The sequence below is a fragment of the Protopterus annectens genome, chromosome 2.part0 (assembly GCF_019279795.1).
Source record: "Protopterus annectens isolate FY-2018-M chromosome 2.part0, PAN1.0, whole genome shotgun sequence".
NCBI classification, from domain to species: Eukaryota; Metazoa; Chordata; order Ceratodontiformes; family Protopteridae; genus Protopterus; species Protopterus annectens.
In genome coordinates this window covers 469434278-469462269 of record NC_056728.1, presented here as the reverse complement: position 1 = coordinate 469462269, position 27992 = coordinate 469434278, and positions in this window count along the sequence as shown.

Genomic DNA, 27992 nt, shown 5'->3' with positions numbered 1-27992 from the left:
CACAGCACACATACTATACCTGAGGGGTAGAGGCCTATCATGGGGTGGTGCAACACTCTTCAACAAACAAAACATTCATGTTAGGCAATGCTCCCTATTGAACATCTTGCATACCCATGCAACAAATGCCTGTGAAATGGTTAATGTAGCCACAGTGCTACAGTTCAGGTACAGCAAAATAGTTGCCAGTGTGGCACACATTAGTGGCCTTGAGTGACCACATGATGCTGCCTGATGATGGCTCATGGTACTACACTACATCCAGTTACAGTAACTACAGTACTACACATTGCATTCATTGCTATACACCTGACAGTTGTGTGCATCCAGCCATGGTATGTATACCTGTGAGTGATGGTGCACAGGACATTGAAAAGCATTTAATACTTGCACAGCAATGTTGTGTCCATGTACACATTGTGTTCCAGGGTGAGGCCAATCATTGAACAACACACATGCATCAAAGACATGTATACTGTTATTAACAAGGGCTCTCTACACTAGCACTGTATGCTGTTGAGCAACACACATTCTGCTTGGCTTGTGATACTGTACTCCACCATCAACCACTAATGGGTATGTTCTGGATTGCTGTTGGTGTGTGTGTGTGTGTGTGTGTGTGTCTACTTTAGTGAGTATTGTATTTGTGTTCATGTGTTCATTTGTTCATGTGTGCATGTGTGCATGCATTCATGTGTCCATGTGTGCATGTGTTCATGTGTTCATGTGTGCATGTGTTCATGTGTGCATGTGTGCATGTGTTCATGTGTTCATGTGTGCGCATGTGTGCATGTGTTCATGTGTGCATGTGTGCATGTATTCATGTGTTCATGTGTGCATGTGTGCATGTGCTCAGGTGTTCATGTACTCATGTGTGCATGTGTGCTTGTGTGCATGTGTGCATGTGTTCATGTGTGCATGTGTTCATGTGTACATGTGTGCATGTGTTCATGTGTTCATGTGTGCATGTGTGCATGTGTGCATGTGTGCATGTGTTCATGTGTGCATGTGTGCATGTGTGCTAACATCATGTACAGATTGTAAAGTGTGTTTCCTGTCTTCCTCTCACAGGTGCTGAGGTTGTGTTGGTTGAGTGGAGCAGGGAACCTGAAGACACTGCCACAAATAGTGGAAATGATGATACATGTGTTGTGGCACAGGCAGGTTTGACAGAGTCTGTCGTTGGGCCGCCAATCAACAGTACACAGCTTTCCACCCCATCTATGTGCACATTCATACTGCCAATACATCCCTCATCACCAATGGCCTTAGCTGAGGGACAGCATACAGTAGGCATTGACCAGGATAGTGTGGTATCTATGGCACATGCATCCCCTCACAGCAGCCATACCCAGATTTCTGGAATGGTACCACATAGGCGGATGTCCAGGGGTTCTCGTGGGAGCACTGCTGGTCGTAATGCCCCTGGCAGACATGCCCCCACAGGTCTTACAACCTCAGGTACGTTCCAGGCTGTAATGCAGGCACAGGCACGTATGGAATGGTACACCAGACAGGGACTAAGGGCGCAGAGGGCCCATAACACCGCTATCAATGACAGCATCCGTGACCTTGCCGGTGCCGTCTGTCATTACACCGAGGTCATTGATAATTGATAGACGTTGGGGGGAGACATTAGATTCCTCCACAATGTCATGTCCATGTGCCAGGATAGCGCAGGATGGCTGAGACATCGACGTGGACGTATGCCAGCAACATCATCAGCTGGCAGTCATCGCGGATGACATACAAGTCACAGCCACTCCCATAGTGGCAGTACCAGCCCCAGCAATGTTGGGGCTGGGCTGTCAATAGACCGTCATAGAAGACCATGTGCACGTGGCTCTGGCCAGTTCCAGCAGGGACATGGGTCCAGTTGACATCCCTCTGCCTCTGATGATAGTACCCAGTCTGGCTTAGTACCCAATACTGTCTGTTGCACCCCTGCCAGGCACAGGTACTGTGTCCGTGGCCAGAGACAGTGATCTGAACAGCCTGGCAGGTACAGTCTGTGGCTGTCCCACAACCTCCCGTATATGGCAGTCACATGGTGGAACTGTGTGCATGCAGACACACACACATAAACCAAGCACCTAGGGCTAACACATACACACACACATTACATCAGCATTGACCCATGCTGTACTGTTGTCCTTCACACACACACACACACACACACACACACACACACACACACACACACACACACACACACACACACACACACACACACACACACACACACACACACACATACATGTCGATTGGATGGGTCAATGTCGGGCTCTGGCAAACCAACAACACACCCTGTGCATATGATGAAACTGTGCCACCTCCTGTCATCTGTAACATTGAGCAGGAATAGGCTAACATGGTGCTGATGCACAGGGTGACTTTATAGCAGTGTAGCAATGTTAGCATGTTGTCAACAGTACAGTGTAATGATATCCTTGTAGGTATATCTGAGCAGGCATGATGCGTTAAAGCTATGATTATTAATGTAGTATTGTTTACAACAGTGTTATTTCCAAAAATGTATTGTCCACCCATGTGCCACTTGGCTGATGTGTGCAGTTTTGGCAACATGTGTTGGTGAGTGGACAGTACATGTGTGATGTGTGCAATACAGATTTGCAAGTGTACATTTGTGAACATGGTGGAGGTGCACTGTTTGCATGTACGTGCATAGTAGACACATGGATAACATGGTGCTGATGCACAGTGTGACTTTATAGCAGTGTAGCAATGTTAGCATGTTGTCAACAGTAAAGTGTAATGATATCCTTGTAGGTATATCTGAGCAGGCATGATGCATTAAAGCTATGATTATCAATGTAGTATTGTTTACAACAGTGTTATTTCCAAAAATTTATTGTCCGCCCATGTGCCACTTGGATGATGTGTGTAGTTTTGGCAGCATGTGTTGGTGAGTGGACAGTACATGTGTGATGTGTGCAGTACAGATTTGCAGATGTACATTTGTGAACATGGTGGAGGTGCACTGTCTGCATGTACGTGCATAGTGGACACATGGGAAGGGTGACATGCCCTATATTACACAGTGTCAACACTTCATAGTTTCTATTGGTGGCCAGTATGCATTTTAATACACATATGTTTTAACTTGGGTACACATGTGTGTATGACATGGTTTGACACTATGCCGTGGGTGATACTGTTACTATCTGTTATTGGTTTGCATTCTGGTAGTATACACAACCTCAACAGCCTGACTATAACCAATCATTAGATGATGTTTTGACAACTGACACACAGATGTAGGAAACTCAGTAGCATTTGGATCCTTCTGGTACTATACTATACCAGTAACCAGTGGTATTGACCGCCACCCATTCCTGGGACCACTCCTGTTTGGCATATAGCCCTCTTAGGTACAAGCAAACACACTAGAGATATGTCTGTCCACATCTGGAAATGCATACAGTGGACTACAATGCATTCTCCAGATGAGACACTTATCCTCCACAAGGGTATCATACAGACAGATACCTGTTGTCCAACCCATGCTGTAAAGCTATAAGTCAACTATAGCATAGTCATCCACATTTACTAAACATAGTATCCCGACAGTACCACATAGGTAATAGCCCGCAACATGTAGAACGGGTACCGATGTGTACAAACAGCCAAGTGTTATGTCATCTGTCCTTTGGTATTCACATTTCCATACATATTCTGAAGTCCCTCGGTGTATCACATAAGCAATAAGGGGTCTGTATGCATATCCACAAAGTTGTTGTACACCTATAATGAATGTCCATTACTGACAGACTTTGTTGTGTTTGAACATGTCTGAAATATACCCCAGGCATGAACCCTCACTCACACTATGTCAAAGGAAAAATAACTTCAAAATGATCAACACATGGCAGGTTCAGGTTAAGGCACTTTAATCTTGCAGCAAGGAGACAAAAACGTGCTAATACAGAGTTTGTCTAACTAGAATCAGGAAGTGAAGCTATTCTTATACATTTCTTACAAGGTATTGCCTACTAAGCTGACATAATAAATCACAGGTTCTTTCAATATTATTTCACAGCAGCTGTTTGTCCATGATTTTCTGCTGGCATATCAAGTTTACAAAAAAAACTTCCTAAGAAAAACAACGTGGCCTTGATGACCACTGGTCAGATACAACTTCTCACTATGCAATGTTACCATTCAAGGTACTATGGCTAATTCGAGCACAAAGCAAGTACAGATTACAGTTCATTTCTTCAAGCAGTCTTTGTTTGATGTATCTCTTCTTTTCTGCAGCTGTGCATGTTCTCATAACTCGAACAGGGCTGATTGTTCATATTCAATCACATTATAGAAAACAGTATTGTTCTATTCATTCACTATTCATTCATTTTCCTGACCTAGCAGATAATCACCTGCTTCTCAGTACATTTCCAAAAGGCATAAACATGAATTTTGCTGTGCTAGCAAATACTAGGTCAGAGAGCATCTTGCAATTTCAGAAAGCATACTGCAGTTTGAAAAAAGCATCTTATAATTTCATACAAAATTAAGCTGTATATAAAATAGAATGAAATGTGTTAACCCTTTTAACTTCTAATAAGCACTAAACATATACATTAATACATATTTTTCTAACATTTCCCCCCTGTTAATACTTTTTATTCTATTTTCAAAAGCATAAACAATTGCTTCTTCTCCTAACCTCTTTCTGTTCAGAATTTGCAGTTAAGAGAGTCATTCAGTTTAAACTTATGAAAGTGTTTCATTTTTCAACAGTTCTTCAATTTCAGTACTTTGATATAAAGTCTCAGAAACTGACATGTCTATAAAATCTTTGATCAATATTTTCATGCAGGGAATACCACAACAAACACACACTCCTAATAGGAGTAATCCCACACAAATGGTAATCAGGATGTTCATTAGGATGCTACCCCACCCCCCAAACAAATTCTGGAAAAAGTCTGTCAGTGGGTTTGGGCCTGGTTTGGTCATGGCCGACACTTGCTGAATCACCTCAAGATGGTCATTTATCTCATGCTGGTTGTCAGGAATATACGAACAGCACTCCTCTTTTATTAAAGTGCACATACCACCTTTTGTCGCTAGGGTGAAGTCAAGAGCCATGCGGTTTTGAAGCACCACAGTTTTCATAGCATTCAGTTCATCAGTCATTAATTCGAGAGCAGAAAAAGTTGCATTACTCATTACTTCGAGAAGTTTGGACAGTTTTCTCAGCTCCCAAATCGATTTCACTGCGCCATATGCAGGGGCTATACCTGCCCACGATATAATAGTGTCACTCAAGTCCATGTGTGTCAGTTTATCTTTGTTTTTCATGGAATTATGGTTTCTCCAGCCTGCTTAGATTCGTCCCACTGGATTTTCAGGCCATCTGATTGGATTTCCGGTTTTCTTGGTGATCTCTCTGACATTTCAAATGTTTCCCTGAGGCAAGACTGCAATGTGTCGTATGGCCGGAACCAGATAACCCAAAAAACAACTGCCGGACCAGTTCTCAGGTAACCATTTGTATGCCTTTTTCCCACAAACAAAATAATTCTCTACCTTTGTATTAATATACACTTGCCCTGCATGAAACATTTTCTTATCAATAATAGTTGTTTTAAAAGAACAGGATTACGTTGTATCTCATCGATAGTTTTATGGATCGACTCAAGATAGGAGTCATAATTTGCATCACAGATATAACCTGCATTATTGGCCTTGGTATAACATTTGTAAGGAACAGTCACATTACAATTACTCCAACCTACCTGAACAGTATAATTTTTGTAAAAACATACAATTCCCTTTTGTGTAACAGGCAGGTACAATGCTATTTTGTCTTGTGATTTTACAGTCGTAGTATCAAAAAGCAAATTTTCCCAGGTCTCATTGACACCTAGGGGGACAGCAGTCATTAATAATCCCCGTATGCTGTTGGTATAGCTGTGCAGATCCAGCAATTCGAAACATTAAAAGTTTTAGCATACACATATTTAATTGCTAGGTAAGTGTTAAAGTTCGGATGCCAGTCTATGAATGATTCACGTTTATTCAGTTCAGCTCATGTGGCTGGACAAATGAAAGGCCACAACAAGAAGATTAATGTTATCAGTATGGCCAACAGAATGATCATACAATACTTCTGAGGTTGTTCAGCATTTCTATTTGCTCCGTATCTGGTCATTTCGTTCTTTTGTAACAGTAACAAGTTTTTTGTCCAGTTTAAAGTTTTTAACCAATTTACAATGTGTCAGATGAATCCAGGACACTCGCTCTGTGATCTTGACTGCAGTGGGTGTTGACAGTAGCACTTGGTACGGCCCTTCCCACTTTGGTGTGGTCCAGTTCTTTTTCTTGATAACTTTCACGCAGACCCACGTGCCTGGGACTACTGCTGCTTCCGATGGTCTGGTTTGTTCTTTATCTGAAACAGAATTTAACTGCAAAAGTTGTTTATTACTTAAAAGTCATCTCATATATTCTGCAAGTGAACTGTCAGCCTCCTGGTCTGCAGGCATGAGAGGTTTCCACTGAGGTATATAATATGCCCTCCCAAACAGTATTTCAAAAGGAGTTAACCCCTTTGCATTTGGAACAGTTCTCATGCTCAACAGTGCCAGAGGCAGGCAGTGCACCCAGTTCTTCTGTGTCTCACTAATCAATTTCCTAAGTTTGTTTTTCAAAACCCCATTATGCCTCTCTACTAATCCTGCGGATTGGGGGTGGTATGCACAATGGTTCTTTAAAGAAATTCCGAAATATCGGCTCAACTGTTGTATGGTTTGATTTACAAAGTGTGTGCCATTGTCACTGTAGATCTTTTCCAGTATGCCAAATCTAGGAATAATTTCTTTAATAAGGACTTTTGCAACTGTGGCTGCATCTGGATTTTTGGTCGGAAAAGCTTCCACCCATTTGGAAAACATATCTATAATGAAAAGACAATATATCTTATTTTCACATTTGTTTAGTTCTATGAAATCCATACAAATAGTATGGAACGGGTACGGTGGTGTTGGGAAACTCCCTTGCTTAGGCTTCAGTGCCCCTTGTGCATGATGCCTGTTACAAACATGGCATGCTGCACAAAAATATTTTGTGTAGTTTGTAAATCCATATGCAGTGAACACTCGGTTCACTAACTGTACCATCCCCCCTGTTGAGACATGGTACTGCCCATGGCTCAACAAAGCTGCATATCTAAACAAGTTAGATGGCAAAATTGGTTTTCCTTTTTTGGAGATGTACAGCCCTTTCTCAAGAATTGCTCCTCGTTTTATCCATTTTTGTTTTTCTACATTTGTAGTAAGTGTCTGCATTGTTTTTAACATTTCTAAATCTAAAATCTCAGAAGGTTGTAATTCCTCACTCAAAAGAAATACTTCTGAAGCTGAAGCTGCCTGCTTTGCAGCTGTATCAGATCTCGCATTACCTTTTGAAATCCTATCCTGTTGCTTGGTATGAGCTACACATTTACAAATAGCTACTTTCTGAGGTAACTGAATAGATTCTAACAAATCTAAAATAAATTGCGCATGATTAATCGGTTTACCAGTAGATGTTATCATTCCTCTATTCTTCCACTGTTGTGCAAAAACATGTACAGTAGAAAAAGCGTACTGGCTGTCAGTAAAAATGTTCACACATTTACCCTTTGCCAAGGTACATGCCCTTGTCAAAGCAATCAATTCTGCTGCTTGTGCAAATAAGTTGTGTAGTAAAGACTTCGCTTCTAAAATCTCAGTATCAGAAACTACTGCATACCCCACTAGATTCTGTCCTGTAGGACCCCTTCTGCATGAGCCGTCCACGTAATATGTCACCTTGGCATCATCCAAGAGAACATCCGTTAGATCTTTTTTAGGCAGTGTCTTTTGCTCAATCTCCTGCAGGCAGCTGTGTGGTGTGCCATCCGCAGGGGTCGGGAGCAAGGTAGACGGGTTTAAAGTTGTACATCGTTCAATTGTCATATGAGGTTGGCTCAAGAGTATACTCATACAGGAAAGATGTCTAGCAGGAGAAAGATATGCTACTTTTTCTTGCAGTAAAATAATTGCGACTGCATGAGGCACTCTCAATGTGAGAGGGTGAAACAACACTACTGAGGCCGAAGCCTGTACTGCCATTGCAGCTGCAACTACTGCTTGTACACAGTGGGGCAGGGATCGCGCCACTGGGTTCAGCTGTGATGAATAATAAGCTATGCGGCGTTGCTTATCCCCATGCTGCTGTGTTAACACTGATGTCATGTAACCTTGTTTACAATTTACAGTTTGGAAAAAATGTTTATGATAGTTGGTAATCCTAAAACTGATGAGGATGCTATCAGTTGTTTCAGTTTGCAGAAAGCTGATTCTGCTTCTGGTGTCCATTGTAATAAATCTTGTGCTGCCATAGGCTTCTTGTATATCAAGTTGGTCAATGGAGCAGACTCCAAGGCATAGTTTGGAATCCAACTCCGACAGAAATTAGTCGTGCCCAGGAAGGACATCATTTCCTTCTTGGTAGTCGGTTTGGGTGCTTGTAAAATTGCTATTTTCCTATCTTCATCTAATGTTCTGCCTTCTTTGGATATTACATATCCCAGGTATTTAACCTGCTTTCTCTAAAGCTGCAGTTTGTTTTTGTTTACTTTATGTCCTTGAGTGGCTAGAAATTGTAGTAATGCTATTGTATCTTCTCTGCATTCTTGCTGGGTGGGGGCTGTCAGCAGGATGTTGTCTACATAAAGTAAAATTTGGCTGCCTCATGGTGGGCTAAATCCTGCCAAGTTGCTTGCCATCTCTTGAGCAAATATTGTTGGGCTTTCACAATACCCCTGTGGTAGTCACGTGTATGTATATCTTTTCCCCTGAAATGTGAATGCAAACCAATGTTGGCTGTCAGGGTGTATCGGTATCGAAAAGAACGCATTGCTAATATCTACCACAGAAAAATACTTCTGTTGAGGCTTTAAATCATTCAATAGGGTGTGTGGATCTGGCACCGTAGGTGCTCTAGGTATTACTGCGTCATTTACAGCTTGTAAGTCTTGGATCATACGCCATTCTCCGTTTGCTTTCCTAACAGGAAATAAGGGTGTGTTACATGGTGAATCGGGAGATTCTACCAGTACTCCTTCCTTAAGTAAAGCTGCTATTATAGGTTTGATTCCTATTTCTGCATCCTTTCTTAAGGGATACTGTCTATTTTGAGGTCTAAATGCTGATTTTGGCGTAATAGTAACTGGTCCTGCTGTACGAATTAGTCCTACATCTGATTTCCCTGTTGACCAGAGAGTTGCTGGTATGCTCCGTAAAGCTTTTTCTTCCTCTTCTAGTAAGAGTGCTAATCAGCTGCCCTCACTAGACTGCAAGTGTACAGCTGGGTGTGTCTGCGTTATCCAATTTAACTTCTGCTTTTGTACTCCCTGTTCTGACAATTCTAACTCTTTTTCCCACTTGGTGACTTTTTCTCCAAGATCTGCCCATTTCACATTCTTGTCTTTAGTTAAACTAACATGTGGTAATTGATTAGATTTATAGAGTGCAAAGAATTCCTGGGGCAATGAACAGCTAACTACACTGTTCCCTTCTATGTTCCAGTACAGATTACGTAATACTAATCTGTTTGCATGGTTTCTAAACAGTTCTTGCTCATATTCCTTATCAGGTCCTGTTGTGCTACAATAATACAGAGTGCAGTGCAACAAATGCTGTTTATCAGTGTCAAAGGAGGGGGACTTACTGATGGCTACATTCATCAGTTCTTCGGTTACTGCCCCTGGACCAGTCGTAACTAAGTCCTGGCTGTACCAATAAAATGTTTCACCCTCCAGTCGCACCACAAAAGTATCCATTTGTCGCTGTGCTTCCATACCCTGCATAGTCGGTACTACTGCTATGCCAAATATCTGCATAAGATCTCTGCCCAAAAGGTTCACTGGGCATTTTGCAGAAACAACAATTTTGCTTTTCTAGGTCATCCCTGAAACAGGGTCTGTTATTGCTATGTTATGGGAGAGTGGCTCCCGATACAGCTGTCCATTAGCTGCTTTCACTAATATGTAATCAAGTGATTCTGAATTTTCTGGTAGTTTGGAAACGTATCAGGGTTCGTGAAGCCCCTGAGTCACACAAGAATTTAACTTCCCTCCCCTCTACCAGAAGTGTAACTTCCGGTTTTGTGTCTGCTAAATAGAGCTCTAGGCTCAATAATACTAAGTCCAAAATTTCACTTTTTTCACCATCAGTGATTTCTTGTACTTCCTCTATTTCTTCTATCACATCCTCTATTCCTTCTATCACATCTGCATTTGTATTTTCTTAGTTATTCCCTTCTAGTGATTCTTGACTATCATATAGTCAGTCCTCACCCTCCATATCTTCCATGGCTACCTTCTTGTTTTGCTTGCAATCCCTTGCTAAATGTCCCTTTTTTCCGCATTTAAAACATTCACCCCTTTTCTTTCTCTCTTCAAACTCTTCTGATTGTTTATCAGATTGTTTGTTTCCCTGGGCATTTTCCTTGCCCTTTTTTCCGGACTGTACTAGATAAACGTCTGCTCCGTCTTCTACAGCAAATACTTGGGCTTTCTTTTTCTTTTTACTGTTAAAATGCCTTTCGGCATGCCTAGCATATTCAAGTAGTGACTGTAATCTACTTGTACGATGGTCTACCATGTGCTTTGTAATAAAGCTGCTTATAGGCAAAATACTGTCTTTCAAAAATGCATTCTTTAATTGCTGCTCATATGGGGAATCATGTGTTTGGTCTTCAGGTACCTGCATTCCACAATGGTTATTAAAACACTCTAATAATCTAGCATAATATCTGTCAACAGTTTCACCTTCCTGTTGAATGCATTGATTAATGCAAGTCCAGTCTGCCCTAGGCTTCCATTTCTCAGAGATTCGGTCTGTTAGACCTTTCACTCTGTTATCCAGTTCTGCGTTACTATGTGGGAGTGGCTTATGTTCTGCGTCACGGGGATTCCAGTTGCCACTGATCATGTGCCAATCTGGACCTACGATTTGTCTGACTACTTTTTCTACTTCTTCTCCATTTAAATAATAACTTAACCTCATGCCCTGTAAATCTTCTAAGAATTTTCTAAAATTAACTTTTGGATGGGGAATTCCCTCTGTGGCTTTCCGGATGTCTCCGGTGTCCATGGTCTATATACTAGGAGAGTCGGGTCCTGTCCTGCCTGTCCTGCCTGAGGATTTGGTACTTCTATGAGAGGACACATCTTTTCTTCACTCATAGCTCATGATTTTTTGTTTATTTCATATAACTCAGTATCTCCTCTTAAGTTACGTGTTCGAGACCTAGTCTTGATGGGATCTCTAACATACTGTCTTGGCTTTGCGGTAACAGCCGGGTATAGCGGAGGTGGACCAGCTTGTCCACTCACTTCATATTCTGGTGCAGGAAGTGGAGCGGGTGGAGGGGCTGATGCTATTACCAAATTATTGTCTTCTTTATCTAGAAACATAGCTTTTGAATTATTACTTTTTTGTTCCCTACAGTTTGCTTCCTCAATCCACCTGTGTGCCTGAGGAACACCCAATTGACGTTGCTTTTTTACCTGACCTTTTGCGTCAGCTTTAAGCTGTTTGACAAGTTTAATAAGCGAGGATTTTTCTAATTTGCCATTAAATTCATATTTATTAACCCATTTTGTATAATAGCTAACATTGTCGGCACACTGTAATTGCACATATTTTGCATCTTCGGTTAGCGGTGGGTCTTGGGAACTTTTTGTGCACTTATTACCCATATTGTTCTGATTGTTAAAAAATGTTACATAACCGTTCTTATTCTCACGTGGTACCACGATTTTCTGTTTCACAGTTTATCTAGAATAACTGTCTTACCTATTCTGTTTCCCTGATCTATGACAAGACTGCAATCTTTCTGCCCCTGACTTGTACAAAACAAATCTCCTGACAGATATTTCCAATCAAGTCCCTGATCTAAAACAGGAAAAAGGTAAATCTCACCTTACCTGAGCCTCCGTGATTGATCGTCTCTGGTTCGTATACCAACTCCCTCCAGTCGCAGATCAGAAAAGTGGTGGCCTCTTTTGAACGACAATTCAGTTGGAGGCCTTTCAAAGCAGAAGAACCAATGTGGTTTCTTCCCCGTACGGTTTCATGCCACCTGGCCTATCTGACCTAAGGCAAAGTGAGAGTTTCCAGTCTGAAGGACCAATCTGTCCAAGGAAAAATAACTTCAAAATGATCAACACATGGCAGGTTCAGGTTAAGGCACTTTAATCTTGCAGCAACGAGACAAAAACGTGCTAATACAGAGTTTGTCTAACTAGAATCAGGAAGTGAAGCTATTCTTATACATTTCTTACAAGGTATTGCCTACTAAGCTGACGTAATAAATCACAAGTTCTTTCAATATTATTTCACAGCAGCTGTTTGTCCATGATTTTCTGCTGGCATATCAAGTTTACAAAAAACTTCCTAAGAAAAACAACGTGGCCTTGATGACCACCGGTCAGATACAACTTCTCACTATGCAATGTTACCATTCAAGGTACTATGGCTAATTTGAGCACAAAGCAAGTACAGATTACAGTTCATTTCTTCAAGCAGTCTTTGTTTGATGTATCTCTTCTTTTCTGCAGCTGTGCATGTTCTCATAACATGAACAGGGCTGATTGTTCATACTCAATCACATTATAGAAAACAGTATTGTTCTATTCATTCACTATTCATTCATTTTCCTGACCTAGCAGATAATCACCTGCTTCTCAGTACATTTCCAAAAGGCATAAACATGAATTTTGCTGTGCTAGCAAATACTAGGTCAGAGAGCATCTTGCAATTTCAGAAAGCATACTTCAGTTTGAAAAAGCATCTTATAATTTCATACAGAATTAAGCTGTACATAAAATAGAATTGAATGTGTTAACCCTTTTAACTTCTAATAAGCACTAAACATATACATTAATACATATTTTTCTAACACTCTATTCTATAGAAACTGTCATGGGTGTGTGTGACACAGATGACCTAGGCCACAGATCACTACAGTGTCTGGCCTTGTCACAAACATACATATGTGACCGAAGGTCTGAGAAGCAGCAGCACAATCTGTCAAAGGTAACAGATGTATTCATGTAGAAATCAGGCTTCACACCTATGAACTAATTGAGGTCACATGTACATATATGTATTTGCCACACAGATACCTGATGTGTGCAATGCACATGCTGTTGTTATACTGATATGTCATGACATATTGACCAACAGTATCACACACAAACACACACACACACACACACACACACACACACACACACACACACACACACACACACACACACTCAGCAATTGCAGGATTCAAACCCCTACCTAACTATGTTATGATACTAGAGAGATACGCATTAACACAACGCGCTATATGCTTTACTGGGAGTTTTCATTTCCACTGCTATATTTGTAGGATGCTGACATCATCAGACTAGACATGGTAATGTGTGTGCACTTTGTTTTATGCCATCCCAGGACTGAGCCATGGAGGACAGCATGTGTTACCAGCTTGAACAGGACTCCACAATTCTTACCTTGTGTGATCTATCTGTAGCCCAGATGCCAATCCATCAGATGACAATACATATTTATGCACAGGTTGTTGATTTTGTGGATACGACATGTGTCTGGGATGTTGGAAAAGGGCTATTCAAAGTCTATGTGGGATGTGTGTAGCTCATGTCATTGATGTATGTCCTGGGTGGCTGCCTTGCAAACAGTCTAGCAGGTTTGGGGACCATGATCTGCCCATGACCAAACCAAAGTCGGTAGGGTTGTGTGTTTGTAGGCTTCCAATAGCTCTGTTTATGACTTCAATCATGATGAACTCCATGGCCTTGCAGATCAGACTTCATAGGCTTATAAGACTATAGTTCCCATGCTCTGTTGTGCACCAACACTTGTGGAGTGTGCCATATGTTGCTGTAACCCATTCAACAGTTTCATATCCTGTAGAGAGGGTGAGGCTCAACAGACTGTTCAGGTGCAGGGTCTGTTTGTTCTGCAGTTCACTTATGACACATATAGGGAAACAATGTAATCCAATTGATGCCATGTTTTCAGCTTTGGAAGGAGCTGTTTACCCATTCTACATGTAATAACTCCTGGCATGATGATAGGGCCTTTTGTCAGTGGGAGGTAGGTATGTATGTATGGGCCTGTCTGACAGGATGTTGGCATTGTCAGTCATTTACAGTTGGCCCTGACTCAGGACACATATGACTGTACATTGCTATTTATGACATAGCTGAAGTAAGTGTCATGGTTCTGTATGGACTCCTTCGCAGATAATCTTTCCATAACCTGGATTGGATAATGTTTGGAGTGCACATTGTTTATTGATGATACTGATTGCAGGTTTTTTTCTTCTTTGCTTTTCCACTTTCTATGAACAACCTAAGTATCTGTAGTACATATTTGATTATGACAGGGTTCCAATATATTATATATGTGTCTGTCGTCATATAACTGTGTGCACAAAGCAGGATTGGTGAATAGTGAGAGGTTCCTGGGTTAACACATGCAACTGCCAAATATGTGTGGCCCACTGCTGTACTCCGACATGGCCTAAGTGTGTGAGCATGCCCAGTTTGGCCTTATAGTATGTTGTTGCCTGACATTTGCCTCATTTATTCAAGTGTGTGAGCATGCCCAGTGTGACCTTTCAGTATATTGCTGTCTGAAGTCCGCTACATTTGTTAACGTGTGTGAACACGCCCAATATTAACATATATACTATATGTGTGTTGAAAATCAAGTTGTATTTTTACTGCAGGGTTCACCTTTGTGTCATAACTCTACAGGGATTATGGTGTGCCTGCAGGGTTTCCATGAGACACTTTGCATAGACGACTTATCAGCATTTCTTCATACAGGCTGACCAGTGAAACACTGTCATGGTTTAGTGGTTCAGTACTGTGACTATAGTGCACAGTATCCTGGGTTCGAGGGCTGTCACTGCTTTATATTTTCATACTGGGCAGACCCGACTGCTTAAGGACCAGTAAAGCAAATATGAGCATGTTTACCTGCTTTTGCTCAACTATGCCCAACTTTGACCGAACTTGCCCAACATTGCTCAACATTAACCAACATTGCTTAACATTGCCCAATATTGCTCAACATTGCCCAAAGTTGTGCTACATAGTGTGTGCAATTTTGTTTACATATACTAAATAGTGGTAAAAGCTGTTTAGCACTGCTTTATATTGCTTAAAACATGGCAATCATGCCTCAGGTGGTGCTGCAGGGCTTCCTATGTTGGATGCACATAGTACACTCTCTATACATGTTTGTAAAAAGGTAGTGTTAAGTTAGGCATCCCTTTTACTATATGTGCGAGTCAGAGAGAGGTATCATTTCCAGGGTTCCTACTGAGCCAGTGTATGTGCTATGCGTTGCCTCTTTGCCAAGGCCAAAGCATACTGGGCATGCTTCCTTTTGCTTACTGGGGCAGGCTCAGGTTGTTCCTCCTCTGAGTCACGCTCTGCCTGTGATGGCCTTGGCAATGGTGGGGGGCTGTTTGGTCTGGCCCTATGCTGCTCCTGCTGCAGCTGTTTTCACAGGATCATATTATGTAGCATAGCACATACCATGACTATTTGGGTACATGTAGTTGGTGACTACTGCAAGGCTTCACCAGATGTGTCCAGGCACCGGAACCGTGACTTGAGCAGCCCAAACACACGCTCAATTACATTTCGTGTTTGTGCATGTGCCTCATTATGGCGTTCATGTTCAGGTGTGTGTGCATTTCTGATGGATGTCATCAGCCACGGCTCCAGTGCATATCCAGCATCCCCCACTAGGTGACCATGAGGGATGTCCCCATTGGCAAATGTCTGGTACAGCTGTGTCAGATGCCAGATATGGGAATCATGGTAGGTTCCAGGGCAGCCAGCACACACATTCATTATTATGCCCTGGGCATCACACATGACCTGGCAGTTGATGGAGGGGAAGCCCTTGCGGTTAAAGTAGGCCCTACCCCACTCAACAGCTGGTGCTTTGATGCATATGTGCGTGCAGTCTATTGCACCCACTACCTCAGGGTATTCTGTTATTTGCTGGAAAAGATGCATATTGCTGGCCAATACCTCATGGGAATTGGGGAAATATACATGATCACCGACATGTGCTGACATGGCATTCAGGAACTGGTGCAGTACCCTGGATGCTGATGCCTGTGAAATCCCCATCATATCACCAGTTGGTCTCTGGAAGGTACCGGTTGCTAGTATTCTTAAGCCAACACATACCTTGGTTTCCACTGGGATGGGTTCCCCTCTGTTGGTTCTGTGTGTGAGGTGTGGCCTGCACAGCTCAACAATTTGCTGCATGAGGTCTCTGTCCACTCTATAGCACTCCACTATCTCCAGCTCATGTAGCCCCTGGTAGGTTACCCTGGGCCTGTACACTCTTCTCCGTCTCCTCACTCTGGGTTGCTCAGCAGCATTCGCATTGTCACCACCCTCAGCATGTTGCATATGTTGCCTTATAACAGCAATGGTAGCCCCTAACATTTCTTTGTCTCAGTAAAGCTTTTTAAGTTTTCACTTCTCTTAGCTTACTGCAGTGTTGCCGTGTCTCTGAGAAAAACATAGTGGAAAGTTGTTTGTAGAGTTTTAAGTGCTGGGCTGGGCTAGTGTACTGCCTGTGTAATTGGCTGATTTTGATTGTTTTCACTGCTAGCTCTGCTAGTTCTCCTTGGTTAACTTCCTACTATTTGTTGTGCTTCCTTTTCCCTTTCTGTTTCCACAGGGGGCAGCGCAGTGCAAACAAGTGCAAACACGTGCACACCAGCTCACACGTGCGCACATATGCTTACATGGCCTAACACTTGCTGACTCCTGCTTGAAAGCGCACACACAGGTGCAAATGCGCTTACACAGATTTTAACAAGCTTACACTTGCTTACGCCGACTTAAATGCGCACACACAGGCGCACACGCACGCACACAGTCTTACTCCAATTTACAGGCACGCACCCGTGCGCAAAAACATTGCAGGCACTTCTACAAGAAACTTTAGTGTTATCCACGGCATAAACCTTCAATTTCTTGCCTTTAGCTAGGATACCTGTTGACACGCCTCTTCCAGTGATGAGTAACTGACAGCAAACACATGCCACTCTGCTCCAATGAGCTTACATTCTTTCATACATACCCCCCTCATGATGTCACCTATCTTCTACTCTGATACTCCCCTTATCCTACTCTTACACTCCACGGACTTTGCTCATATGCCATGTAAAATTGGGATTCACTATCCTTACCCTCATTTGCATAGGATTGCTTACTAATGCTTGGTTACATCTCTTAGACTGAGCTTCCCCCCTTAGCAACCTCTACTCAGTAGCCATGTTGTCTTCAGCCTGCCATTCACTTGCATGGCAGTTGGATATTTAGAATAAAATCCCTATTTGTGGCTTTTATTTATATTTTTCATGGTTTTTAGAGCGCAGCACTTTTGCACGGCGCTGCACTACGCTTAAACTTCGGAGATCGAGGTAAAAAAAAAATATTATTTTTTTTATTTTGCAACGGGTAGAATTGCCAATGGCCATATATTTGGCCATTGGCATGCTTCCTCAACTGGATACATCCTTTATTTTGAGCTGTCACGGCTCCATTTTGCTATTTGCAAAACGGGTACTCAGTTGCCAACGGAGTACATTTTTGCAAATAACACTACTCTTACTCGGACAGGTTAGGGTTTCCTGGATCGCAAATTTACCTCATTTGCATAGCTTTCAGCAGCAAATGAGGTAATTTACATAACCTAACCATGTCCGTGTAAGAGTCATTTTAGGAGCTCTCTTGCACGCCCCTGCCGGCTGTTCCTGGATCGCTCGGCAGACATGTTGGCTGCATGGAGTCTTACTCTACTCTTAGACTCTGTGCAACCCTTCTTGAATCTGGCCCACACTTTTTATCAACATTTTGACATGTACATGGGTATATAATATTATTACTGCATTGTACAAGCAATAACCACATTGACATTGTAACACAATGCAAATTTTGTAAAAAATGTTGACCTCATATTAAATAGACATTTAGTTAGACTACTGCATGCACCTTCAGTTATAGCTGTATTTTTCTCTTACATGTAGTATGAAAAACAAAACTGTAAATATCTTTACCATTAGATGGAAGACAGCAAAGGCATTTAACCCCCTTACACTCTGTTAGTAGAAATTGGCATCTAGTGAACTTATTGCATAAAGTTTCTAATGAGATGCAATGGTGTCACAATATATATATTTCTAAGTGATCTTTAGTTAACATTTTTTCTTGCATATAGAAATAACAATATATCCTGCATTGAATCTAATATCATTAATAGGGAAATTGTTTAAATAAGACATGATTTTAATGACAAATACATCATATAGACTACCATTTAACATTATAAAAGAGTCAATTTACAGACAGATATTTTTCTTTGAAGTATACTATTAGATTTGTTTTTCTTTTCATTATTTTATCGTTATTACCTATGAGAAACAATCTTATAATTAGCTTAAATCTTTATGGATAAGTTACATAGAATGTACTAAACTTGCAGTATGTTATAACAATATGGTTTAAAACTTCAGCTATATAAAGTGATGAGCTTTTTATTTTAGTAATTATAGTATTCCTAGTTACAAGTAAAGATTGACAGTAGCTTGAGTACTGTTGCTATTGGAAAGGATGATAATTTGAGTGGTTATGCTACTCAAATTAGGGGTTTTCAACTCCAGAATGGGGAGGGTTAGTTATGTTATATTAAAGTTATGTTTTAATGATTTGATACAATCTTTTCTGATGTTCACAATAACATATTGTAATATCTCACAGTATAATATTGATTTATTACTAAGTTTTTCTAGCATTTATTATCAACAAGATGACAAATTACTGAATAACTATGTACACAACAAACATAAATACAAATGTTTCTTTTAAAAGGCATTTCAATTAATATCAATGGTCTAAATAATCCCTACAAAAGAAGAGGTTTAAACAAATACCTTAAAACACACAAATCACAGCTTGTCTTTTTACAAGAAACACACTTGGTATCTTCAGATATTGATAATTTAAACTCCAAACATTTTTCAATTCTAGCTAGCTCAGAACATAATGAAAAAAAGAGGGGTAGCTATTTTATGGAGTAATTCCATTCCTGTACCAAAAATATTGGAAGTATACAAAAACAATAACGGGATGTTTTGTTCAGTCACAATATAATTATATAAGAAAATATATACTCTAATAAGCATATATTGGATACCAGGTATAGGATCAAATACAGTAAAACAGCATTTAAACAAGACTGTAAGCTTAGCTAAAGGTAGCATTGTAATTGTAGGTGATTTTAATTGTATTCCGAATGATACAGATACTAACACTACAGTTACAAGGAAAATTTCCACCTCTGCAAAATTATTAAAAGACTTTGCAGATTTATTTTTATTAAAGGACATAAACATGTTTGCAGAACCAGACTCACTCCCATATACTCATTATTCTTATAGACACAAAACAAATTCAAGAATTGACAGAGTTTTGATCTCAAATGAGTTATCAGATAATCTTGTAAAAGTAAAAATCATCTCATGTCCCATATCTGATCACAACTCGATTACCTTTGAACTATTAACTAAGAAAATACACAATATTACAATCAGAAGGATACCAGCTTACATAACAAAAATGAAAGAATTTAAAGAATTTCTATTATTAGAGATACAAGACTTTATTACTCTAAATAATACTGGAGAAACTTCAGAAATATATATATGGGATACTTTAAAAGCATACTTATATGGAAGAGTACTTACATGGTACAATAATAAAAGAAAATCCTGGGATGAAGTTTTATTAGACATACAACATAAACTGGACAAGTTAAAACTTAACACTGAGAGAAATAACGTAGGAAAAAATAAAGACAAAGAAATAAACAAACTAAATAATAAATATTTGGTTATTTTAAATCACAAAACAATGATTAACATAGAGAAATGTAAATTTATAAACTTTTCAACTAATCCTAGATCTCTAAATATCTTAGCAAACAAAACCAAAAGATTTAAAAAATTCAATCATATCGAAGAGATTTATTCTCCAAAAAAGCAAAAATTAGTTTCAGAACTACAAAATATTTTATCTGAATTCAAAGATTTTTTTTATAAAATTAATCAGAAATCACAAAAGGTATACCCTAAAGACTATGTTAAGTCTTTCATATCTAAATACATCAAAAATAGATTATCACATGAACAATCTACTAATATAGATAAGCCAATATTTTTTAAAGATGTACAAAATCAAATAACAAAACTTAAATCAAACAAAGCACCCGGAAATGATGGTATTATACCAGAAATATATAAGATTCTTCCAAAATCGGCACTAAACTTATTACACAAAGTTTTTAATTTATCCCAAAATAACACACTTATTCCCCCATCATGGAAATATGCTTTTATTACTCCAATAATTAAAACAAAGATCCCACCAAATGTTCTTCTTATAGACCAATCTCTTTATTAAATGCTCACTACAAAATGTTCATGACCATATATGCGGAAAGGATTCTGAATTTTTTACCATCCCTAGTTAATGAAGATCAAACTGGTTTTATAGTTAACACAAATACTTATGATAACATTAAACGAACAATTACTTTGATAGATGCTGCAAAAACATTAAATAGAAACTTAACCCTAATAAGCTTAGACATAAACTGTGCCTTTGATTCAGTTAATTGGGATTACCTATTCATACTCTTAGAAGAGGTGAATTTCTCGAATAATTTTACAAACCTTATATTCAATTTATATAAAGATAGTCAAGCTTATATTAAAATTGGTACTACCATTTCTGAGAAAATACCTATTATAAAAGGGAACTAAACAAGGATGTCCCTTGTCACCACTATTATTTACACTAGTTATGGAACCATGGGCCAACTTAATAAGGGATGATGAAAGAATTGAAGGTTTCAAGTTGAATTCTACTACTTCTTCTAAACTACAATTATTCGCTGATGACATTTTAATAACTTTGGAAGAAAATAAAAAATCTATCCCAACAGTATTTGACAATATTATGAAGTTTCAAAAAATAGCAGATCTAATTTTTAACAATAATAAAACCAAGATACTTCTTGGAAATATAAAAGGAATTACAATTCTTCAGAAATACAAAAAATATATCCCTCAGAACAATCAAATAACATATTTAGGAATAGTAATTACAAATAATATCAAATATATTGCTCAAGTAAACTATAGTAACTGTCTAACTAGAATAGAAGATTTAATAAATAAATGGAATAGACTATTATTTACTATGGAAGAAAGACTGTCAGTCATCAAAATGATTACCCTCCCTAAAATACTTTACATAATTCAATCGTTGTCTTTATTTCCTTCCAAAATTATAATAAAAAATTCAGTACATTAATGATTAAATTCTTTTGGCATCCTAATAAGCCTAGAATTGCTTTAAATTACCACATTCATATATGATTGGACAAAAGGAGGTATAAGTTTTCCAAATTTGGAATTATATACAATGTCCTCGATTATTAAAACTATTTCCCTCTTAATTAACAACTATTCTTCTAAATGGAAATTATACTTAACTTTATTATGTTGGGATTCTACTATCTCGCTAAATAATCAAAAAACATTAATAATAAAGAACTCTATCCTATGGATGATAAAAGATTTTTTATAACACAATCAATTAAATCATATAAATCCAACTATATGCTAACTCTTTTTAAGACATTTAGAAATTATATCTTTACGTTTACAAATTATAAAGTTTGGTTCTTTCTTCTTTATCCAATATCCTTCACTCAAGGCCTTATAGTCTCAACAGATCTCACAAAAATGTTAATTTTCAAAGAGAGAGGTTTAATTTATTGGTCTCAACTAATGAGAAAGGACATAATTAAGTCTTTAGAGGGCCTGAAAAATTAATTTAAAATAGAAAACATATATTGGTTTAATTTACAAGAATGTAGACAACGTTTATCAAATGCTTTAGACTTAATGCCCCGAGATTTAATACAATATATACCAAAAATAATATAATTTCTAATTACAAGCACTCAAAATGCAAATATTGCTAATATTACATTATCACATATTTGTAAAATATTAAGAGATGAAACAAGTCAACATCCTTGAAAATATTGGGACTACTTTAATACAATTAATTCTCATCTTCTTAATGATCTAGATAAACTTAATATTTTAGAATCAGCTTATAAAACTACATCTTCTTTAAAGTGGAGAATTTATACTTGGAAATGTATGCATAGATCCTTCATTACACCACATATCATTAACAAATTCAACAAGAACATAAACATGTGTTGGAGATGTAAAAAGATATTGAAAGCTGACTGGTCACATATGTTCTATGATTGCATACTATTAACAAAATATTGGGAAGATATAAATTGTTTCTTACAAGGCTTGTTTACAGATAACTTTATGTTAACCAAGTCTTTAATATTATTTAACACTCCAATGCATCAAAGTGTTAATAAAATGAAATATCCAATAATATGGACAGTACTGTCTGTAGCAAGGAAAATAATAACAATCAATTGGAAATCTGATTCTCCTCCATCATTTCGAGAATTTAAAATACTTCTCACTGAAGTCTGCAATCTAGAGCTATTGACTATCAAGTCAAGAACAAATAAAAACATAAACAAAATAAGTTTGTGGAAAAAAAATATTTGATTTGCTAGAAAAATATTAACTGTGAAAAACATATTTATTAAAATCTGATATACATGTGAGCATCATTGTAAATAGTCATGTTCCTTTGTTAGTTATAAATTGTTTTTTTGTTTTGAATGTACTTGAACATCTTTTGTATTTAGTTCTTTTATTGAAAATTCAATAAAGTTGTTTTAAAAAAAAATAAATAAATTTACCTCAGCTTGCTGTTATCAAAACCATATGGTTTGAAAATAATGGCTCAGAAATTTATCTCAGCTTGCAGCTGTAAGAACTATACAGTGCAACACAGAGCAATTCCCCTCTGCACTCTCAGCTTCTTAACTCAAGGATCAGATTTAAAAAACATGCAACTTGGAACAGATTTTAAATATTTCTCATATATAATTAGAAAGCTGTTAGAATACCATGTTTTTGAGTTAGCAAATATTTTCTGGGGAATGCAAAGTCTGAAACTCATGTGCCTTTCATTATTTAGTGATTGTGGTCCACACCAGTTTACCAGAAAACCACAAATGTTGCTTGTAATAAACCAAAATACCTTTCAACTACTTCTCAGTAATTCTGGCCAAAGCCACAGATATCAAATGGTTGTTTGGGTTGGAAGCTCCTTCTGTGTGGAGTATGCATGCCCTCCCTGCGGTCGAGTGGGTGTTCGAAAGACATGCGTTGAATGGGCGTGCCTTCATTGAAGGTTGGGCATCAGGCTGGCAACTCGACACCATAAAAATCAACTGCCAATCATTAGCGGACCAGCGTTCCGCTGTGGCGACCCCTAACCGGGAAAAGCCGAAAGACAAACAACAACATCAAATGGCATTTTTTTTTATTTCATATATTTGTTAACCCAGTAACCAACTGGGAAAGTAACCCTTTTTAGGAGCACCCAAAGAGCACTGCAGAGGTAAGTGACTTGCTTTACATTATACAGTAAGCAAATGAAGGTATAAAAAATGAAATCCTATAATTTTTGAAGCAGTTCATGAAGAGTTCAGAGCCTAGGTGCCAGAAAATAACTCTTGCTGAAAAAAAGTTAGCAGTTAAACATTTTATGCATCAACATGCTGTTTCTGAATAATAAAATCTATGAAACTCTAAGGACTGGAGTTATACTCACTGACTGCAATTCTTAGTGTTTTACCATAGAACATGGAGTTTTACTGAGGAAGGGAGAACATAATACAATATGAGAATGCTTCTGCAAAACTGGGGAGAAATGAGGGGCAGACTGGCAATTCTAATTAATTAAATATTTAACAGTGCAGCATGCTTTATACTGGCATGCATTTTCTGAACAATAAGAACTATAAATGTTAATGAGCGGCATTATACTGACTGGCTGTAATTTTCATTCATTTACAACAGGGATTTATGATGGACAGTAGAAATGTTTGACAACATCAGTAACCTTTTGCAAAATATAGGAGGGATGACAGGTAACTGTAAAAATAATAATATAAAAGTACAACAGGTTGTGTATCGACTTGTATTTTCTAAACACTACAAACTAGGAAACAATGACTGGCATTATACTGACTGAATGCAATCCTCGCTGACTTAACATAGAAAATATAGTTTTATGTGAGATGACAGAAACATAAGATAATATCATAAACCTTCTGCAAAACCAGGGCATCCTCAATTCATGAAAACAGTTAACTGTACACCAGGTTTTGCATCAATTTACATTTCTGAATAATAACGATGAACCACTAATGATTGTTTTTTAAGACGAAAATCAGGGACATTCTGCAAATGAAACACACACACACACACACACACACACACACACACACACACACACACACACACACATGCTCCTCAACACTGCATGTTAGTATATACCCCTGCAATGCAGCACACTCTGCTGTCCACCTTTTATAAAAGGCACCCCAGTTTGCTATTCCAGCCTTCCATGTAAGATTGTAAAGTCATATTACGCATGATACCTCAAAATATTTAGTACTTCTAGTAGTACTTCCAGACAAATCTTATCAACTCTTACAAGTTTTCTAAGGTGTACAAAAATTGATTACACCAGTTACATTATCTGCTGAAATGGATCCTGTTGTATTGTGTGCTTCCAGCATTGAAGGTGTGGCACAAGATTCAGGAGTTCTTCATAACTGTTCCTTCATCTTCTTGTCAGCATCTGCAGCCAAGCTAAGCCTTTTTCTACTCTTAATGATAAATGTAAGGCTAAGAGCTATGTGCTGTGTAGTGCTAAACCCCAAATCCTGGCACTTCACTATCTTTGCAGTTGATTTACACATTCTGAATATGACATATATTTCCAGGGCACACATTTCTGCCTTTACTGACAATTATGTACAAATATAAGTCTGAAGTCTGATATGTGTCTGATTTAAGAATAATTTGAAAATGTACATGGTTTGTTCACATGTTAACAATGACATTCATTAGTTGTAGTAGTTAGTAGAAAATGTTAAATTTGTCATAAAAATGTTAGCTGTCTCATTCATGCTTTCATGAAGATACTTGAAATATCTGTTAGGCTTCACTCTTGTGTTACATATATTGAAGACTAGTAGATTTCTGAGGGTATATTCATGCATTCTATGGTATGCTGATTGCCATAATATGTTTTCAAACTATATATATATTATAGTTTCATAGGTGTGCACTAGGCTAATGGCCCTGGAGCCTTTACAAGCCTAGCCCATAGGATTACCCTGGCATCGTGCCACCCAACCATAGTTCCCAGTGCCTCTGTCAAGTAGAGCCACTGGAGTGATCCCTGTGGTGAATTTTCTATTTTCCATCCACTCATCAAGATTTTTCTTGAAGAGAGACAGTGAGGTGTTCTGCTTGACATGTATGGGAAGTCTGTTCCATGGCATGGGCAGTCTCTGGGTTATGAACCTGTCCCTCCAGCATGTTCTGTTGATTGTGTTAATAAGGTTGAGGTCTCTGGAGCATGTGGTGCAGAGGGATTGGGATTTCTTTAGATGTAACATTTCTAACAGAGCTAGGTCAGACATGGCTTTGTAAATCAAGCAGAGATCGCCTCTAAGTAGGTGATATGAGACAGAGAATAGTTGGAGTTTTCGGAGTCTGTCCATATAGGACAAGTGTTTAAGGCCTAGGATCCTCTTTGTGAGGTACTTTTGTGGCCTCTCCAATTGTTGCAGGTATCTAGTGAGGTACATGCTAAATGGGGCATTGTACTCAAGCACACACACACACACACACACACACACACACACACACACACACACACACGCACACACACGCACACACACGCACACACACGCACACACACACACACACACACACACACACACACACACACACACACACACACACACACACACACACACACACACAATCACACACTCAGACCATTTACACCCTGAACAAATGAGAGCAGGCTGTCCTGTATGACATCCTAAACTAAATGCATTTCTTTGTATGCTACAAAATAATTGTGTAGCTGCTTATTTTCATTTTTTTTGCTCTAAAACTATTTCTGACTGATATCAGTAAACTATTTGATCTCCCTATGTTTCATTATTTATGTTTGGGGACTGTAATTCTCATCATGTTGTTATGGCAAATATCTGATCTGGGACTTTGGTCTAATGCTGTGACTCCAATCAAACCTTTTCTATATGCAAAGTCAGTCATTTTTTTCTCTTATCTCACAGCTTGGTCAAAAAAGATAGGCAATTATTATTATTTCTTTTTTGAATGAGAATAAGATTTTAGTTGTGGTTTATTTGTTCTTGCACAGTGATTGCCCACTCATGAAGTTTTATACAGGTTCTACTCATTCATAGCAATTTTGCCTTATTTATGATATAGCATAGGTGATGGGCATTTTGAGCCAAAGTAGCAGATGTTTAAGCAGAAACCTTGCCAGAGAAAAAGAAGCAGCCAGTTTTCAGTGTCATCAGCACATGTTTTGATGCTTCACTGGTAACTACTTGCCGCCTGCCAGCTGTTGCTGTTCCCTGCCACTGCAGCACAAGAGAAGCCAATGTTATTGCTTCATCCAATAAAGAAGATGTATTATGCAAACAGCAGCCTGTGGTGTGGCCATGCACCAGTTTTGTACTAATCTTACATGCCAGTGACCTAATGAGAGTGCTGATTTCTAATCAGAATATTTGAAGTTTATTGCCCCAACAGCAGAACAGACCATTGGACCTTGGTATGAGTTTTCACTCTGGATACTTACAGTTGGAGAATGTAAAAATCTCAGATCAAAATAATAATTCTTCCAGGTTTACTTGGAAATGCATTGAATTTGATGCCTCTCAGCTGATAATAAATATTATTTGCATCTCTTTGAAGGACAACTGCTGCACAAGTCTGTTATTATCTGCAAAATTATTATCATAGAGAAAAGAAATGTTTTGCAGAATCAGCTCAAGACCTTGCATTATACAAATGTCATGGACAAGTTACCTAGGCTTCTTGACTTTACTGAAAAGGCATTGCTAACAGTAATGACATTTGCAGTGGATACTGGTTTCTGATGCAGTGATAAGTTTTAAATTGTAGAGAAAATATTTTATTGTTGTTAGAATGCATTGTAATGCAATTAGCTAGAAAAATAGCCTTACTGTTGTTGTTTGAACACTGAAGTGTGGTGTAATGCAATTATTTTATGGTAGTGCCATTCATAAATCTGGGTGCCACCTTTCGGTTGAACATAGCTTTCCTTCCAGTGTCATGAATTCCTTGATATGAACAGAAATATGAGTGCAGTAGTACATCTTCATTCACACATCTGTATACTTTCATTTGATTAAAAATGTTTCTTCCTTATCCTAAACATAGTGCTATTGTTTGAACTAGAAAAAGGAAGAAGGTAAAGGATACATAGCATTACAGTAAATAAACCAACAGCCAAGTACTCACACAGACAAATGTATGAGTGACAGGCAAGTTGTTAGATGACATCTTGTTAAACCCAAAAAGATGCCATCGCAACTGATTGAAAATCAACTGCTTGAACATGGCAGTTTTGTTTATGAGCAGGATCGCAGTGCAATGATAAGTGAAATTTTCCTCACCCTATGGTACTGTGACCTTAGACTTGATATATATATATATATATATATATATATATATATATATATATATATATAAAATTAGTGGGTTCCTATTGTGAAATCAAATGTTAAGAATGCCGAATACCGGAAGGACGAACTTGGTAGTTCAAAAGGTGAGAATGTTGAAGC